At 45.2% G+C, this 19,066-nt stretch overlaps 1 protein-coding gene across 4 annotated transcripts in view; it reads left to right on the top strand.

The window, feature by feature from the left end:
* Positions 1–19,066, top strand: part of TNR (tenascin R) — a 395,087-nt gene that overhangs the window by 207,162 nt on the left and 168,859 nt on the right. For 3 of the 4 annotated variants that reach the window (XM_036918086.2, XM_057507894.1, XM_036918088.2), the window contains exon 2: positions 3,108–3,208. The exons of the other annotated variant lie outside the window; for it this stretch is intronic. The gene's annotated coding sequence lies outside the window, so the exon portion shown is untranslated. The remainder of the gene's footprint in view (positions 1–3,107; positions 3,209–19,066) is intronic. 4 annotated transcript variants of the gene reach the window in all.

Genomic DNA, 19,066 nt, shown 5'->3' with positions numbered 1-19,066 from the left:
CTGGGTTCCGCCTCTAAGCATGCAAGCTAAGAGGATTTGAGGGCATACTCTGGCCCTTGATATTTATCTAAAGGCTTTTCCCCTGAACCTTGTACCTCAAGCATACTTGTCTACATTGCAACCCACCAGTGTCAATTGCTGTTATAATAATCCTTTGTCTTGTCACCATTTACAGGAAAATCTGCTCTAATATGAGGCCCCTGTGTGATCTCTTCAGGGTTGTATGGCTTTTTAATCAAATTAAACAGATCTATTAGTGAAGTAAAGGATTTTATATCACAAGGGCCAGTATATTAGGTTCATTATGAGCTGCTCTAACACAGCAAGTGTGGTCTTGATTTCAAGATCAGCATACACTTGCTTGAACTCAATGTGGCCATTGCTCAGCCCACAGTTTGAAACTTGTTTTTTGTTTTTCCTAAAGTTAGTTAAATGGAAAAGAGCACAGGAGCCCAGCATTCTAGTTGATACTCTAAGTACCTCTGTGCATTCGACGCATGCCTCCATAAGTGAATTCTTGCAGCTACCAGTCCTCTGTCTTTCTCTGTCATGGGCAGGAGGCAGAGGCTGTGTCCCCTTCTTATATCTCCATGCCTGGTATAGATCTAAGCACTCAGAAGTCTCATAATAATGCTTGCTGCCAATGATGAAAACATGAAATTAGTGCATCTGTCTATATTCCCATATGCATATATTGGTTATATGAGCATAAAGGAAAGTATGGAAGTCTACATTCCATGCTGTCCACATGGGGGCTGAGAGTCATATGGATGGTGCAGGAAGGAGAGGAGGTGGAGAGAGGCGAGCAATGGAGGAAAAAAAAAAAAGAAACTGAATTAAAAAAGGCTAGATGTATACGATCTTTTTTGTAAAAGTATGTGTATGGATGCATAAATAAGGGGGAAGATGATGTTCATACGTTGTCAAAACAAGTTGCAGAGTATTTCAGTTAAGCTATAAACAAAAGCATCCCATATATCTGTGTGTATATATGCATAAGTAGGCCTAAATGAGCACAAGGGTTTTGTGTGTTTGGGCACTGTGAGGCAGTGCCCAGTCGAGGCACTCAAGCCTCCGGCTGCTGGGAGTGTTGGTGGCTGACAGCTCACTGCTGGATTTCTGCCCAGGAGTCCCTGTCAGCCAGAGGGAGCTGCTTTGTCCAGCATTGTACCTGTCCTCTCCCGGGGGGCAGCCCTCATCCAAAGACTGATGGGGCCCAAAGACCTGTGCCTTCTCAATGTGGGATGGCTCTAGAGGTCCCTCCAGCCAGCTCTGCTTCCTGGACTCGTGCACAGGAGTATGCCCCAAGAAACCTTCAGAACACATATCTATCTCAGTCTATTTTCTGGGAACTTGACTTATGACAGTGTGGAAAGACACATACTGGTCTATTAAAATGTATGCCAAAGGGCTGAGGTTGGGAGGAAATGATTAGCTTTTTCTCTATCTTTATTCATACCAGTTCACTTATTACCATGAGCACCTATCACTTGTATAATTTCAAGATTATTGAAGAAATTTAAAGGGTAGTAAACAACTAAAGGTTAGTTGAATGAATGAGTGACCATGACTACCTTTAGCTGGAGAAATAGATGATAATAATAATAATAATAAAATAGCACGTCAAAGGAATTAATGTTTAATGCACTAAACTGAAGGGGATTTTGCCAACACTTCTGATGACTCAGCTTAGTTGGTTCAGAAGAGATTGAACCAGCTTTCTAAGAGAGAGGTTACCACCTCACAGAAAAGAGGAGAAATAAAAGGGCCAATGGGTGGAAGCAAAAAAGAGGGAGTTTTAACTCCACAGAAAGAGAGATTTTCTAGTATTAGAGCTATTTGCCAGTACAATAGGCTGCAATTTGGGGCAGTCATTGTCCAAATTACCTTGTCCAAAGGATCTATAATTCTTCCGTTTGGTGAGCAGCCAGATTGGAATTGGAGGAGAAAAATTTGCGGCATTTGTGCCTTCTCTAAGCACTTCCTTACCTTGGGCACCGTCAGAGCCAGGGAAGACCACTCTCCTTCCCAGCCCCGCTCTCCAGGCTGCCACTGCTGATAAACTGGAGTATCCATCAGGGATGAAATCTCTTTGCCCTTCCAGAACTAAAGGACCTCTCTATTCCAATTCCTTTCCATAAGGTCCTCCAGGGAAGGTTAATTTATTCAGGAACAACTTAGAGGAGTAAGCCTACACCTTAACTAAAGGCTTGCTCCATCCTCCCTTGGGCCCCACTTGGTTTTTGCAAATACATATGAGATCCCTAAGGCTCAGTGTCGCCTCCGGGGAAGGCTCAGAGATTTGTGGGAGGCAAGCCCTTGAAGGCATAATCAATCTGCTCTGGACCATGTGATGCTTCCTGGGAATTGGGTTGCGGGGAGGCCCCATCCAGTTCTGCAGAGCAGCCCTGCTTAAAGAGGCGAGGCAAACTGCTGACGTAGCTCTGCACCTGGAATAGATGCCACCTAACCACTGTTAGGTGGTCCCAACCTGAGACAATTACTTCTCGTTCTGAATTCACTTGCTCAGTGAGTATTTTTTAAACTTTTCTGTGTGGCACTGTGCTTGGGACGAGAGCTAAAGCCGTGAGCAGGACAGAGAATCTGCCAGGACATTGAGATTCCAGAATGAGAGGGGCTTACAGTCAGTGTTGACTCTTGCAGCATAGGAAAGCACCCAGTGCTGTGGACACGAAGGACAAAGAGGCACTCAGGTTTAAGGGCATGAGGGGCTTCCTGGAGAAAGTGTCAAGTGTTTGTCATGATCTGCATGTTACTAGGCATGTTACTATAGCCACCTTCAAAGATCTCAGAATAGATGTTACATAAAATGACTTCATGGATTTATAATCATTCTGTAGAATTTTAAATATTTACTACTTTATTGCAAAGCTATGAGAATGAAAGAAATTTAATGAAATAAATAAAACTCTCTGGAAAGGGGAACAATAACTTAATGGATAACAGCTTTCTTTGCTTTAGAAATCTACATGCTGTACCTCTTAAGTTTATTGCAAAGGAGATATGGCAGTTGGGATGGAAAGGGAACTAAGTTTCCTTATTTTGAAACCATAAGCATATTTCTTCCCCCCTTACTCCTGTCTCAGGTGGCTGCGTCACTGGAACTGTGCAGAGACCAGGTCTCCTTTAGAGTTAGGATTAAAGAACGTGGGAGAAAGAGAAAACCCTGAAGACACCATCACTTAAGGTACTCTTTCCTGTGACCCTTTTACCATCCATCATTGCAATAGCCAGTTTGACGTTTTTGCTAGTGCCTGAATATCCCCAGGGATCTGAGACTGTCCCTCCACAACAGCTTGGGGACAGTCCCCCTGAAATGAGGTGGCCAAGAGCTCTGGCTCCCTTGGGCTTCATGCTGTCTCAGAAAAAGCTGGAGAAATCAGGCACCAAGGTTTTGGCTTCTCATAAAATATTTCTGAGATGCATTTCATGATGGGGTTGGTAATAAAATTGTGTTACTGCTCTCCATCCCTCCAAGAGGCAAGACTTGATTCCCAGCCCAACCGCGCCTGCACCGGGCCGGCATGAATCAGTGCTAAATTATTCACCAGCCTGACTCTAACATTCCTGGAGTTCCAAAACCTCTAATAAAGTATTATGAAAAAAATATCCATCTCTTTATCTCTATCCATAACTGTTTATATGGCTAGAGGGAAAAAAAACCGTACTTTTATTTCTTTTAATTTAAAAGCTCTCCTAATTCCTTTTTCATACCACATATATATGTCTAAAGAATTTTCAGGTTGAAATAATAACCTTTAAAAAACGGTCCATGGGAGAAGGCTCTCAGGATTCAGAATTGACAGGCACAGTGAATATTTTGCTCTCTTAATAACTTTCCCTGGTACTCTAACCTGATATGCTGAATTGGGAACCTTTCCAACAGGTGTGGCCCTTTTTTATGTACAAACAATAATATACCTGCCAGCCTTCTCTCTCTATTTGGTTATATGATTGCTAAAGTCTGTTCAGGAAAAACTCATTTTCTCCCTCAGACGTGCACTCACCGTGTGTCACGGCACGCTACAGCTATGAGACAAGTCTATTCTGAAGCCCCACGTTTGAATCAACCCAGACTACTCTCAGTGACATCCTGCCTCACTTGGGGACATCTGGCCACAAAGTACCCCAGGCCATTTAAAACATAACCTTTGAAAATACAAACTCACAAGAGACATCAGTCACATTATGGCAATGATCAGCCATTCTCACTTAAGAGCGAATTGGTTAATGTGGGGTGGTCTGGCTAATGGCTGGTTGAGATGGAGTTCTCCGCAGCTCAGCAGAGCTGGAGGGAGTTGTGGTGGGCCACCTGGGTGGCACCAGGGGTTGCTGTCACAAAAGCATCAATGCATATGTATTAAGATGGAGACATGTTTACTTACTAGCCCTCTACTGAGGGAAGGTACTGTGTGGCTTAGAAAAATGTTTGATAAACCACCTGAATTGAAAAATTAAACTCTCCCCACATACCCCAACCCCCAAAGAAACATGCGCAAATAAACATAGTGGGTCTTTAAATGGATTTCTGAATAAGGTGGGCTCAATGCAGCTATGAGATCTGGCATGCTTTCACCCTCCTCTAAATCAATGTTGAATAATTATTTAAAGAATACTGGTTTCAGTGTATCTTGCCTGAGGGTTTCAGCCCCAGGCAAGTTCACTATGGATTAAATGAGACCAAATAATGACAATGGAACATTCTTGGGGTAACAGGGTTTATATCCATCTGTATTCTCACAGCAGAAGGCTGAGCACTTAGAATCATGTCTGCATCCAGCTGTCTGCAGGTCTGTAACCTGCCTTCCTCTCTGCCTCCGCCCAGAGCACTGGGCAGAGCTCTTTATATGGTGACTCAGTCAATAATAGCTCATTGCCAGTGGGTGTGGGAGCATTAGCCTGGCAGTAGGCCAATTACATCATCAAGTAGTTTAGGGTCAGGTGAGGATCCTGGCCTAGGAACTTCCATTTTCCCCACACAATGTGAGACAAATTATTAGCCTGACAATAGCAACCCCGTATTTTCATCCAGTCCTGATATTTGAGACTTTTGATGAGGGGTTGGAAGGATGAATGAAGAAACCCAGGACTCCTCCAGCCTGAAGGAGAGGCTATGGGGGGTCTGAGGATCCTGTGTGCACAGGACAGGCAGTGGCGGGGAAGTGGCTACCAAGGACAAGCATCACATCCTCTCTGGAGCTAGCCTTCCTCCAGCAAGCAGGGCCCTGCCCCAGTCCTACCTGGGAAATCAATCTGCAGGCTGAATCAGAGAATGCACACGAAAAGCAAGGAGGAGCCGGACGTTTAAGGCAGCACCTGGCGATGATGTGTGTGATGCTGTGATGTATAATAACATATTTATATATATATGGTATTTGTCCCCTTTCTGGCACAGAGCCGCTAAAACCCTAGGAATTTCCTAAGTGATAAGAGTGATAATGGTATCTTGAGATTCATAATAAACCCCTTTCAACCACACCTGATTTACATTAATGAGGTGACTTTTGGAGAACACCTAAGAAGAGGGGTTGGTTTCCAAGGGAACTAACCTTGAGATTAGAGTATTGGAACTTTCGGTCCCACACCCCTGACCTCTGGGTAGGAGGGAGGGTTTGGAGATTGAGTTCAATAACCAGTGGTTAATGACTTAACCCATCATGCCTATGTAATGAAGCCTCCAAAAAACCTAAAGGACAGGGTTTGGAGAGCTTCCAGGTTGGGAACCAAAATGCTTCCACATGTCACTGTCCATGGGAACAGAATATAGTTAGTTCAGGGTCTTGCACAAAGTATCTCTTCACATGGCTGTTGACTCATCTCCTTTAATATCCTTTGTAATAAACTGGTTCTTTAGTCAGTAAGCTATGTTCCTGAGTTCTCTGAGATGCTCTAGCAAATCAATCCAACCTAAGGCTGTGTCTTGCCAATGGGTTTCAGCCCCCGGCAAGTTCACTATGGAGTCAGTGTGACCAAAGAAATGACAGTAGAACATTTCTTTGGGGTGAAAGGGTTTATTACCCAGCTTGTTCTCTGGTGGTAGGTCGAGCACTAGTGTCTCTGCCTCCGCCCAGAGCACTGGGCCAGGCTCTCTATTTAGTGCAATAATAGCTTATTGCCTAAAGGTGTGGAAGTGGTAGCTTAGCAACAGGCCAGTTACATCATCAGGTGGTTTAAGTTCAGTGAGGATCCTGGCCATAGGAACCCCGACTTCCCCACAGGAGGGGTTGGAGGAAACTTTGATTTACAACCAGTTAGTCAGAAGCACAGGTAAGGTGGACTTGCCATTGGTGACTGGAGTTCAAGGCAGTCTTGTGGGACCCAGCCCTTAGCCTGTGGACTGTGATGCCATCTCCAGGCAGGAAGTGTCAGAATTCAGTTGAACTGTATGATACCCAGCTGGTGTCAAGAGAACTGCTGTGTAGGAAAAAATCCCACACATCAGATTTGGTGTCAGAATCAGAATTGTAATTCCAAACCACATCAGAGCCATAAACACACCAGTGTTAAGCTCCATTTCAGTCTACGGCTGAAAAATTTCCTGGGTCCAGGGGGGACCAAAGCAAAGCTGGACGGGAAGAGCCTCCTACCTAGAAGTCAGTGAACAACGGTTGGTAGGTCCAGGTGGGGGTGGTGGATCCCGCTGGCCCTCCTGAGGGTGGAACCTCTCAGAAGTCCGCAGGATGCTACACTCAGAAACAGTCCTCAGAGCACCAGCTGCTCTGTTGATTAGATCTCAAAGCCGCCCCCTGGCATAGAGGCTAGCCCATCCTTCCCTGCCAAGCCTTGTCACATGTGGACGATTGACCTCACAGGAGAGTGCGGATTTTCCGGATTAGTTTTTCCACCACGCAATTACAAATAACTCTTCAGTAGCATGGTTTGGTGTTGGAACTGCCTGAGTTACCAGATAGGAAGACCCACAGATCACCTTATGGCTCTCTGGCAATTCAGACAGGTGCATTCTCCTGGCTGGGCGGAACTGCCTTCCTCAGCTGCTACCCTACCTCCATTCCCCATGCATATGAAAGCAGCTTATTTTAAAAGCTGATTAGATGAGCCCTTAATAACATTAGAATTTAAATGGCCCCAGATAGGCTTTCAGCTTCTTGCCAAATTGAGATAAATGTGATATTTGGGGAGCTGAGTTCCCAGCTTCATGGCTGCTGTGAACTGCAGACCGGTTTTAAAGCACTACTTTCTCCCATCCTTTTCTGCAGCCTGAAACTGGGTTCGTGGGCATGTATAAAGTCGCTTTCATCTCTCAAGCTGTAGAATTCTGTGTGTAGATGTGTCTCCCTGATGCATTTTAAAGAAGAAGTAAGTTAGGGTCTAGGGGCACAGCAGAGAGTTATCATCTGTGCATGATAATCTATGGGAAAATGTACCCTGTTTTCCCATACTCTGATAACTTTCAGTTCCAGGCAACAAAGCTTCATTGAGCAACTACTATTTAGTCATTTAATAGAACATTGATGCTGTTATACCTTTTGCTCCTACCTTTTGCTGATAATAATATAAAATGGTCAGAAGCATGAAGGTGTCACCTTGGTTAATGTGTTTAGCTCCCTACGTAACTCATATAGGTGAGGTCAGTACTGGGAAGGGGAGACACACTTATCAAGACTTCCAATGACTGCCTTTCAGTTTAATACTCTTCTATACGTTTTAGGAAAAGTTAAAGACAGAATGGGAGGGGTGGAGTGGGAGACCAACCAAAGGTGAACATAAAACAGATGGTTCACTGTTGAAGTAAGTATGGTCTTTCAAACAAATAAACAAAAACTGAGTTGTCTTTTCTTCCCCTTCTTTCCCCAATCAAACCAGACACCTGGGTGCCCTCAGAATTAAATCTTGAGATTCACAGAAACATGGCTCACCCTTTTCATAGAGGTGCTCATTACAGAAATATCCCTGAACAGAAGCTTCCTTTTGGAACAGAGCAGCTTCTACAGCCTGTCAGAAGCTAAATGTTGAGCTTGAACCTGTATTTGCATTCCAGTGGGAAAAGACCTTCATCCAGGTTTCCCTGAAGTGAAGCCTAAGAATTCTAAGGAAGCAGTGAGGAGAGGACAGGGACGGCTGGGCACAGGCACGGAGTGGGTTCACCCCTCTTCCCTGGGGCTCTGGCCCTAGGAGTCCAAAATTCACCCCACCTTCAGCGACCCTGGAGGGAGTTTCAGGATGAAAGTATTTGTAATTCATTTAAACTGGGGCTTGAATGGATTCAAACAGAAACTACAGTGTGAACGAACAGGAGTGGCTGCTTCGGCTGCCTCATGAAAACGGGGTTGAGAAAGTTCAGCCAAGTACAGCTCCAGAATCACAGTGTTTGAGAGTCTCTCCCAAGTCTCTGATCAGCCTCTGCCAGGACAGAACTTACCTGGGATCTGTGCTGCTCCATGTGGAGGGCAAGGAGAGGTTCCAGGGGTCTCCACAGGGCTTCCTCCATCAGCCTGCTCCCTTCGCCAATGAGAACCTCATCCAGTTGTGATCAACTTCATAAAGAATGTAGTACCTGAGAGGCTGTGGCTCACTAAAGGGCTGTCTGAGTATTTGTGTTTTCTCTCAATGCCTTGTGGCTAACCTGGCAAAGAATGTACTGGTGTTAGGTATGTCAACTGGCCGTTGACACCTGAGCCCACCTCTCCCTCTACTAAACTGGGGCCCTGCAGAAAGAGCATTGTTAATGTTCCTCCTCTCCTCAGAATACCTCTGCACAGCCATCCTCCCTAACTGCTTTTCTCCTCTGGAGGCAAAGTGTGCCTCCTTCCTACCAAGGCAACTCTTCCCCTGAGCTCTCAGTTCCACGCCTACCACCTCCCTTGGAGCTCGCATCCATCATTGACCCTTTCCTCACTCAAATTTCCTCTCACTTCCTGAAAGTTCTTCCCCTTCTGCTTATGAACAAGCCTTGGTCTCTGTTAAAACAAACAAGCAAACAAAACCTGCTTTCTCTTGATTTGATGACTCTATCTCCTTCTTTGATCCCAAAGTCTTTGAAAGAAAATTCCACATTCACTCTCACCTGTCATTCCTTAATCCCATGGAAAATTATGCATCTTACCTTGCCATGCAATACAGTCAACTTAACTCATCACATACTATGCTCCTCTCCCAGACTGGGTCCTGACTGCAAGGAGGACACCCTCTTGTAAGGCAGACAAGATGCCTCTCCCCTCCCCACTTGCAAAGCACATGGTAAATGGGATGATGAGGTTGTGTGTACTACACTGAGGCCGACTGGGAATCATGAGCCCTGTCCTGGGGGCAGGGGACAGTAAGGAAAGTCATGGGAGCCCTCCAGACAAATGGAGAACCCAGGAAGGAAGAAGAGAAAAGGAGAGAAGGAGGGGCAGGCTGTCCAGGTAGAAGAGCAACATGGGCAAGATCATCAAAGCCACTGAGGCAGCATGACCTGTAGACGGCATGTACATGGCATGGAGACAAGGGGTGTTGAGACTACAGAGGATGACTGACATTTAGTCCTCAAATGACATCCTGAGAAACTTTAATTCTTTCTTGCAGATGATGGCGGGGTCAAAGCAGGGGAGAGACATACTCAGATTGCCTTCTAGAAAGATCACTGGGAGGTGGCAGAGGGGGGCGACCGGGTAAAAAGCTGTCCTCATGGTCCACAGAAGAGACGACATAGGCCTGAATCAAAAGGGGTGTCTCTGGGGATGGAGAAGAGGGGAGCTAATGCAATCTCCTCCATCCTCCCTGAATCCCACTTAGGTTCCACCCAAACAGATGCTCTCTCTTCCTGCTCCAAACCCGCAAAGCAGCTACTGTGCTTTTCTTATTGTCCTTACTCAACTTGCATTACAGTCATTTGTGTATTTCTCTGATTTTCCTTATCCAATTGTATCTGTGTCTCCCCTGCCTCAAATTACAGTACCTTGCACATAGTAAGAACTGAAGAAAAGGTTGTTAAGTTGAATTGGATTTTCAAGAGCTTCAAACCATGAATAATTGAGGAATCAGCCATGTATAAGTGTTCATTTACATAATTGTGTAAACAAGCTGATAACAGTTTTTTAATTTTTTCCTATTATTTTTATTATCCCAGAATGACCCCCTCCATCTTAGTTCTCCCGATTTTAGAGAAATTGTAAACAAGTGTTCTCTAACACACACAAGTGGCAGAGCTGCTACGTGGCTCTCACCTCCCCAGCCAAGGGAAACGGTTGTAAGAAACAGATGATTGCATTGATTGAATATGAAAGCCATGTATAAATATTGAGAAATCTGCCGTCTGAAGAGACAGAATTGCAGAGCACACTGCATGATGGGACCTGCACACAGAGTCCCGAAGGTCAGTGTGCAGATACAAATTGATTAAGTTAAGTACTTACTGAAATTCCTTTCCAACATACTGATGAGAATTGATCATAGGCAGGACCCATATATATAGTGAAAACACTGTGCAAAGTTACCCCTTGGTATGTCATTAAAGCAAATTTAAATTGTCCAGACTTTTTTCCCCAAGTGAAAGTATCTGCAGTAGAGTTAACTAATATATTGTAAGGAGTTAACCAACACTTACAATTTGGTGATCAAGTTTCTTTATGTGTGAACACGATTGGCCTCATGACAGCTTTTACTGAGACATTGTTTTATAACCCTGAGGTCAGCCTCTCTCTTTTTCTCTCTCATGCCAAACCAAAGGATTCTGATTGGTCCTGAGTCAGCTGATGCAGGACCCAAGCTGATTGGTCCTGAGTCCATCCCAGCTGGTGCAGGACCCAAGCTGATTGGTCCTGAGTCCATCCCAGCTGGTGCAGGACCCAAACATTGGAGCCAGAAATCTCTTAAACCTAGATGGTATCCAACAGGCTTATGCAGTGTGGTGAGGACCATGGCTGGAGTCACTGGAGCAGCAGGAAAGAAAGGGGGACGTGGAATGCGGTGGGTAAAAGGCAGGGCAGGGCAGGGCACATGAAGGGAAATTAAGAAAAGGAGCAGAAGATCCAGCTACAGATCTTTACTGAGTAGTTTTTGTGTGTCAAATACAAAAGTATGAGCCATGGGCCCCACAGAAGGAGCACTAGCATGGTCTCTGCTCTCGAGGAGCTGAGGGTTTAGTTAAGAGGGTAGTGCTAAATCCAGAAAATAAACGAAATACCAATGCATGGCAATATAATGAAGTACTAAGGAGTCCACCGCAGCAGTGGCTGTGTTATGCTACTGAGACCCAAAGTAAGGCGAGTGTCCAAGGGTTCAGGGCAGTGGGGGTGACCTAAGGAGACCTTCTGGGGCCACGGGCTTGAGCTGTGCCTTGAATGCAGAAGTGGTACAAGGCCAGGAAGGCAAAATGTGTCAGACACTTCGGACTTAAGGAAGAAAGTAAGAGGAAAAGGAGAGGAAGGAAGAGAACAGAAGGGAAAATCGCAGAGCACAGTGACGGCAGAGCGGCTACCGCGGCTTCCCAGACGCCTGTGCCAACCCCTAGATTGCCTTGGCCAAAGGCCAGCAAATGAGAGGCAAGGAATATTTCTGTGCTCTAGTAGTTTCCGTAGAACTGGACTAGTGCCAACCAATTTCTGTTGTCTTTGTAATCACAAAGTGAAGCAGCTTTTTCCTCCTGTTTGCTTGAGAGGAAAGCTGTTTACACTGAAAGCCTCATACACTTCAGACTGAACTTTGACAACTGAATTCTCCTTTTACTAACAACTGGGTATAAAGAACCCACAGAAACTTCCAAAAGATGAGATGGCTCTATTAGCTGAAGGTTCCAGTAGCCTCTGAGAAATGGAGAGATTGGTAAATTAAGGATAATTTATTAGATGCATTTCAAGTGGGCTTTATAGAAGGAGCAGAACATGGTCCACAAAAGTTATTTTGATTGGCATCATGAAATCTCCCTGTTACTCCCCCACCCTAGTGTCACCCTCTGGCAAATTTTAAGAAAGTACAATACCTGGTTCTGCCATGTTATCTGAAATTCTACCATTCGAGATACATTCTTGTTAAGGTGTTCCCTCTGTCAGATGTCCCTTCTGAAAGGCAAATAGCCCCAGAGAGACCTGTTTATCCACACTAAAATGTTCAATATTTTATTAGGTCATTTAATGTCTAAAGGCCACTGGAAAGGAGAAAGGCAGAGAAGAGGAGGAGAAAGGTGGTGGGAGAAGAAGGAAAAATAATTTTAGAACATGGGGCCCTGTTAGGGAAGGCAAGACTGAGGAGGGTCTGTGGTGCAGGAGGTGGATGGTCTGGATGCCTAACGAGCAGAGGAGGGGAAGAAAATGGAGTCGGAAGGGGAGAGAGAGAACGGGAGCATCACGATGGAACGCAGCTAGAATCAAACGTGTTCTCCTTTGTGATGTGGTCCAAGCAGCCCTGGCTAATTGGACAGCTCCCACTTTAAAGTTGGGCATGTTTGAGGTGCCGGATGAGAACGCTCAGCATTGCTTACAAGAGCCAATAGGAGGAGGGACGAGCACAAGCCTGGCTGCGGAGGGTTCCTTGGAAGGCTTTGCTTCTGGCAGGCTGAGTGTGCATGCAGGCAGCTAAGTCCAGTCTGGCCACAGCAAAACTGCAGCAAGCCCTTCATTAGGCGCTAAGAAGAAAATGCCTAGAGATCACCCCCAACACAGAACAGTGGCGGCTGTGGGCTGAGGGAGTTCCATGGTTTCTGGCTGAGTCAGTGGACTGCACTGATCTGGGAAATGTTTCAGAACCGTCTGTGATGGGGAGACTCTAGGAGAACCCTGGTAATCTGATACCAGACACACAGACCCATCAAATGTTCAGTCTAGGACTGTAGAGATTATTCTTGTCCAGCCCTCATCTTCTAGAGAGAAGTAAGTGGAAGAGTTCAGATTTGTTGAGCGATTTCTATCTGCTAAGTGCTGTTTTGATGACTTTATATGTATTAACTCATTTACTCCTTGCAACAACCCATAATAACTGATATTGTTATTATCGCCATTCTACAGATAAGGAAATTGAGGTACAAAAAAGTCAAACAACTCAGTACGTGGCAGAGTGAGGATCTGTACCCAGGCAGTAAGCGTCCAGAACCCTCCACTCTAATCCTTCTCTGTAAGACTCGCCTGAGATCACACAGCACACCAGGAGGAAGACTTGCCATTTGCAGTTTGAGCCTGGGCACCTCCAGGTCGGAGCGGATCACCTGCGTGGTGATAAATGCCTGCTGGAGAGAGGCTGCAAAGATTTGGGATTCCTTGCACAAGCGAGGGCTGCTCTGAGAGGGACGCGGGGCACCAGGTGGAGGAGCTTATCTCCTAATCAAAGAGAGGTAATGGGGTCATAATGGAGCCACTGCAATTGAGGCTGAGATAATTATTGAGATAATGGCCCAGAAATGGACGAGTAGATGTCTCCCTCCTAGAAGAGGAGGAGCTTGAGGTAATGAAATCGTAGAGTGTATTGATGAGGGTTTGATAGTGATCAGTGCAACACCAGTAGACGGAGAATAAAGATAAAGGTCGAGGTGCGATGAGGTTAGTCATTCGATCAGCCACACCCCCTGAATGCCAGCCTTGTGCAGTGGCTACCTGTTCTGGCCGGGAAATGAGGTGTGCTCCACCACGAGCTTACAATCTAACTGACCAAACAGGTAATGGTAAACAACTCGCCTCCCCAAACACATCCTGGGATATCAGGAACACAGGTGGGCACTGCCAGCTATGCTAATATGGCCTTGAACTGCTTTGAAGAAGAAATTGGTAGTTAGGATTCTTGGTGCCAGAGAGGCAACTGTAACAGGGGGCTGTGCCGATGCGATGTTGGTGTCTTTAAGAGGAGGATTATTACTGTTTGGCAATTACAGAAAGAGAAACAAAGATGCAGCCGTGACTTGTAAATAGAAGCAACAGTGGCGACAGAGAAATAGCATGGGGAGTGGCAGCTTCTCTGTGGCTAACATTATCATGGGTGATCTGAGGAAGGGAGAGGAGGGTTTCTGATACAAATGGAGAGGTGGTCAGTATGTGTCTCGTGTGGAATAGAAACCCCTGTATCTTTATTAAAGGTGGCCAGGGTCCTGCATTGTAGAGTGGTGGATAAAAACATTGAAATTGTTGTGGGAACAATTATGACTGTAACCCAGGTAATAATAAAGATAATAGACCTGTAACAAAGTCAGTGGCTGTAAAGGAGAGGACAGGGCAACTGAAATATAGAAGGGGTGATAAGGGAGGTAATGGTGGTAATGGGAATGGTAATGGAGTTATAATGTCCAGGATGCTAAAAGGTAATGGAGTTATAATGAGGTAATGACTACAGAGTGGGGGGAGAAAGAGGGTCATCTTAATGGAAGCACGAGAGACTGGGATACAGGTGGGAATGCATGTGGATCATTTATCACGACAGCTGGAGCTGGGGGTGACCAGGAAAGTAATGAACAGCCACATGCAAAAGTTCTCATTACAGCAGGAGTCCTAATGGGCCTTGGAATAAGGTAACAATGCTAATGGAAAAGATGATGACCTCCGTGAAAATCAGGAACCTTGTGATGGTATTTAGAACCATCTATTTAGTGGGAGAGACAAGAGGAGGAATGGCAGTGGGCTGATAGTGGACGGGTTTGGATGTATTTGCATGTTCCAGGACTGAAGCTTCTGAGGATGCTTCAAGAGACATGTCCCTGTAGTTTGGCTCCGTGCAGCTGTTCCTGTTTGTGTAAGGCATTTGTGGGGTATGAAGCAAGCATGGGATGAACAGACATGGCTGCAGCAGCAACTAGAACTTACAGTCTAAATTTTGGTCTTAAATTCAGCAAGAAAACACACCAGCTCAGATGTAGTACTTCTGTGAGCAGAGGTCTAAACAAGATGTCTGGGAAATGCATGCATTTGCAGCAGAAGTGAAAGTATACAGAGGATTATTGATTAAAAAATTTTTTTTAACCATTAGTGTTCTTTCCAAGTGGAGAAGTAGGGACTTAATCCTCACTGTTTAACTTCTGAGAGCGTTAGCTGGGAAGAGTCTGTGGAAGCCTGTGTAGCCTGTCTGGCCTGGAAGGCTCTGATGCGGGCTCTGCAGAGGAATTTGGGGAGCAGGCAGATGATCTGCCACATCAGGCATCCAGGAGACTTGGGCAAGAGCAGAGCCCCTGAGGGAAGTGGAGACAACCAAAGAGACTCACCGTCTCTACTGGGAGGCTTGCGTGAAACAGCCTCCTCTGCCTTTGGTACCTAATTCCACCTCTCAGACCAACTAAGTCCAAACCATTGGGAAAACTTTTACAACAGTATAAATTCCTAGGTCCTAGCTCATGGAGAGTCTGGTTCTGTTGGTTAGAGTCATAGCCTGTCTGTATTTTTAAAAACTCCCCTGGAAATCTTCTCATGCATAGGAAATTTAGAAGTCTAGTGTGGGAACCACTGTCTAAGGGTCCACCTGCAGCCCTTATACTAAGATGATTAGGTAAGAGGCAGAGAAGGCGTATTTCATGGTGTAGTCCAAAGCAATCTTTTGAATAGATTTGTCCTAACAGTGAGATCTGATCTGCACTCAGAAGCCTTTTTTCTTCAACAGAACATTAACCTCCACCCGCCTGCCCTCCACATGCTCTACTTTTCCCTCCGTGAAGAGTCATAGAGTTGACTTACGCAGTCTCCCAGCAAAGGACTCCACTAGGGCAATAGGCTGCCCTGGGCACTCTCTCCTCCAGAACAGAAGGAATGAAGCAGTACTAGGACTAAAGCATATGTGAGAGGAGTAGAGGAAGAAATGGAGTGTGGAGGAGGGAGAAAAATGTCCCCAAAAGATGTTCCAAGTACCTCTAGTTATGGAGATGGAGATGGAGGCTGGCACCACCAGGCTGACTTTTGAAGGTCCCTCCCACCCAGCCTCATCAGAAGTACCATTTTGTTCTTCAGGATTCCCAGGGATTAAAAAGTATCAATATCATGGAGATATTCAATTTATGTCTAGGGAAGTACACATTACTTCTGTCCCTCAATGGCATATAAGCTGTGCATGTGTATGTATGTCTACACCTAATCCACAAAATTAGAAAATGGGCATAATCTCTAAACAATGCATTACAAAGAAAATGGATTGTTTCAATTTGTGAACAAAATGATCAAATATTTCTCAATGGCTTGCCTCTTAATGCTTCTGGTCCTCTTCAACTCAAACCCTTAAAGAGACTAGCAACTTACCAAAAGATTCCAGTGCAAAAGCCACAGTGGCATCAGAAGAAAAGCTCAGGTCCATTAGCACCAGCTTTCCTGGATCTGTCTCAGAGAAACAAAAACCCTCAGGAGAGAAGTGAAGTTCAAGCCCTACTTGAGCCGCCAGGGAATCCCTCGGGCAGTCAGGCTGGGGCTGTGTTAGAGAGCGAGTCCATGAGCACAGAGTGGGCTCTCTCCTCAGCTGGTCACTTCTCCCCTGCACCAGCCACCACCCTTATCAGAACGTGGACCACACAGAAAGTATGCCTCACATTCCCAGGGATGCCGACCCACCACTTGAGAAACGCCACCTTTGTCCTGAGACATGTCGTCATTTGTTAGCTGCTAATCATTCATTAACCTCCCAGGTACCTCGTGGAAGCCAGGACTTTGCCTTCATTTGCAAAGCTCGTTTGCTGGGTCTCCTTTAATAAAATTACAACTTCAGGAAACAAATCATTTATATCAAATACAACCTCACGGCTTTCTCTTATGTTAATCATTTCAGGCAGGTGCTATTAGGTAATTCAATCACTGGACCACAGAAAGCCACCACTGAATTAATAAGGAATGAACTCAAATTCTGAATAAGAGATTTTCTGAATAAATGGCTCTGAATGAAAAACCAGGAGCCCAAGCCTATAATCATAGCAGATGAAAACAATGCCGAATTGCATATTAAACACAGTTCGAGCTCCAGCTATTCTCAGTCCACAAACGCTTTTGGAGCCAAAAGAACATGTTGTGACCACCAATAGCCTTACAGGTTTGCTGCTTTTCTGTTTCCTTAATGCTTTTTTCAGGTGAACTGAATACATTCTGAAGCACTCATCCCAATTTAGAATAAACCTTAGTTTACCCCCAGGTCAAACTTTCCTTAAAAATAGCATTTTTGTCCATAGCCCAATTCAGACTTTAAACTTCTTTGGTCTCCCCTGAATCTAGCCCCCCTCACCTCCAGGACACTTTCTTCACAGCACCCAGGGTGAGCTCTTGGAAACCCAGATCGGACCACATCACTGTCCTGCTTAATAACCTCCATTCATTTTCCCTGTCCTCATCTTATCACATCATACGAAACGCTCTGTGAAGGGTGCTTGTCTTTCCAAGCTTGTCTTTTATTTTTCCTCCCTAGGAACACATCCTGAATGCCTGCCACACCCACGTCCTTGCCATAGCTGAGTATTCTGTGCTTTCTCATAGGGCCATGCTGTTTCTCCCACTAGCATGCCTACTCCAGCTTAATTTTCTTCTTTTAAAATTCACGTTGAATGGCCTTCTCGTCAAACCTTCTCCAATCCTGTCCTTACGTTCATTCCTAGACTGAGTTAGGGCCTTTCTCCATGCTTCCCTAGCGCCTGGGGTCAGAGCTCATAGTACTCAATACCAGGAGAGTTGAAACACAGTCTCCCGCTCCAACTAGACTGACATCTCCTTGAGAGCACAACTACATAGCATTTAACATTATATTTTCAATGCTGGGTATATGGTAGATACAAAATATATATTAGATGAATAAATGAACAGGTGATAGAACAAACGAGATCACAGTTGAACAAATGCACCAATTCAATGACACGGTTTATGCCAATTTTAGCAGCCATATTTCCATTCCCTCTGGGCAGAAGCATTTGAAAAGTTTATTTTCTTAATCTGAAATTCAGTTAGTGAAAACCTGGCCCAGAATAAGTGAGTTTCCCTACAGCCAGTGACATCAGGGTAATGTCTTCATCCTCCCATTTTAGTAACTATGTGGACAAAGAGACTCTGCAGCGCTGAAAGCATGCTTCGTCCCTGTGGCAGGAAGCCACGGTCCAAACTGATGCATGTGGCGAGCCACGTTGCCTGCCTTAGGCCAGGCTTCCGGCTCCACAGGACAATGTCCCTACTCTGCACACTGCATTTGCTTTTCACAGATCTGTGGTCACCTGGCATTGATCATGCTGGGCTTCATCAGAGATTTAATCAGGTCTGGGTTTTTAACAATGTACTCGTCATGCTCACTTAACTTAAAATCAAGGCTGTTTCAGCATTAGTTGGTCCGATATACTCAGTCTGGTAGTTTTGGCATTTAAAACTTTAGAATTATTATTTTTTTTTTTATCAAGGAGCACTATATGTTTTTGCCAAGCATCCCTTGCACCTGAGCCTCTCAGGCTGGTTCCCTGGTTGAAATATCCCAGCCTTAGCGAATATGCTGCACAAACTTAGTGGCTTAAAATAATACACATGTATTATCCTATAGTTCGTAGGTCAGAAGTCTGACATGGTTTCACTGGGCTAAAATCAAGGAGGTGGCAGGGCTGCATTCCTTCTGGAGATTCTGGGGGGAGAATCTTGGCTTTTTCCACCTTCTAGAGGCACATTTCCATCCACACTCCTAGGTTTTTGCCGCTTTCCTCCATCTTCAAAGCCAGCAGGGGCCTTGAAGTCCTTTCATATCATATCACTTTGACCTCCACTTCTGCCTTCCTCTTCCACTTTAAAGGACCATCGTGGTATGAGGCCCATCTGGATAGACCAGGATAACCTTCCTATTTTAAGGTCAGCTGATTAGCAACCTTCACTCCATCTGTAACCTTAATTTCCCTTTGCCATATAAGGTGACATATACACAGTAGGTTCCAGAGATTAAAACATGGACATCTTGGGGAGGCATTATACTGCCTATCACACTTGTTTGGCTCTGGACCTCTGCAAGGCATCCTTTTGGATAAACATGCAGGTCCAGTATGGATTTCCCACCAACAGTATTGGCATTACCTGAAAGCTTGTTAGAAGTGCAGACTCACAGGCCCTCATGCCAGACTTTCAGAATCAAAATATACCCTTCGTCAGCTCCCAGGTATGTAGGCACAGTGAGTTTGAGAAGCACCACTCCAGAGGTTCCCCGAGGG

This window comes from Manis pentadactyla, chromosome 9 (genome assembly GCF_030020395.1).
Source record: "Manis pentadactyla isolate mManPen7 chromosome 9, mManPen7.hap1, whole genome shotgun sequence".
Classification (NCBI taxonomy): Eukaryota; Metazoa; Chordata; class Mammalia; order Pholidota; family Manidae; genus Manis; species Manis pentadactyla.
This window is presented reverse-complemented; position numbering and strand designations above follow the sequence as displayed.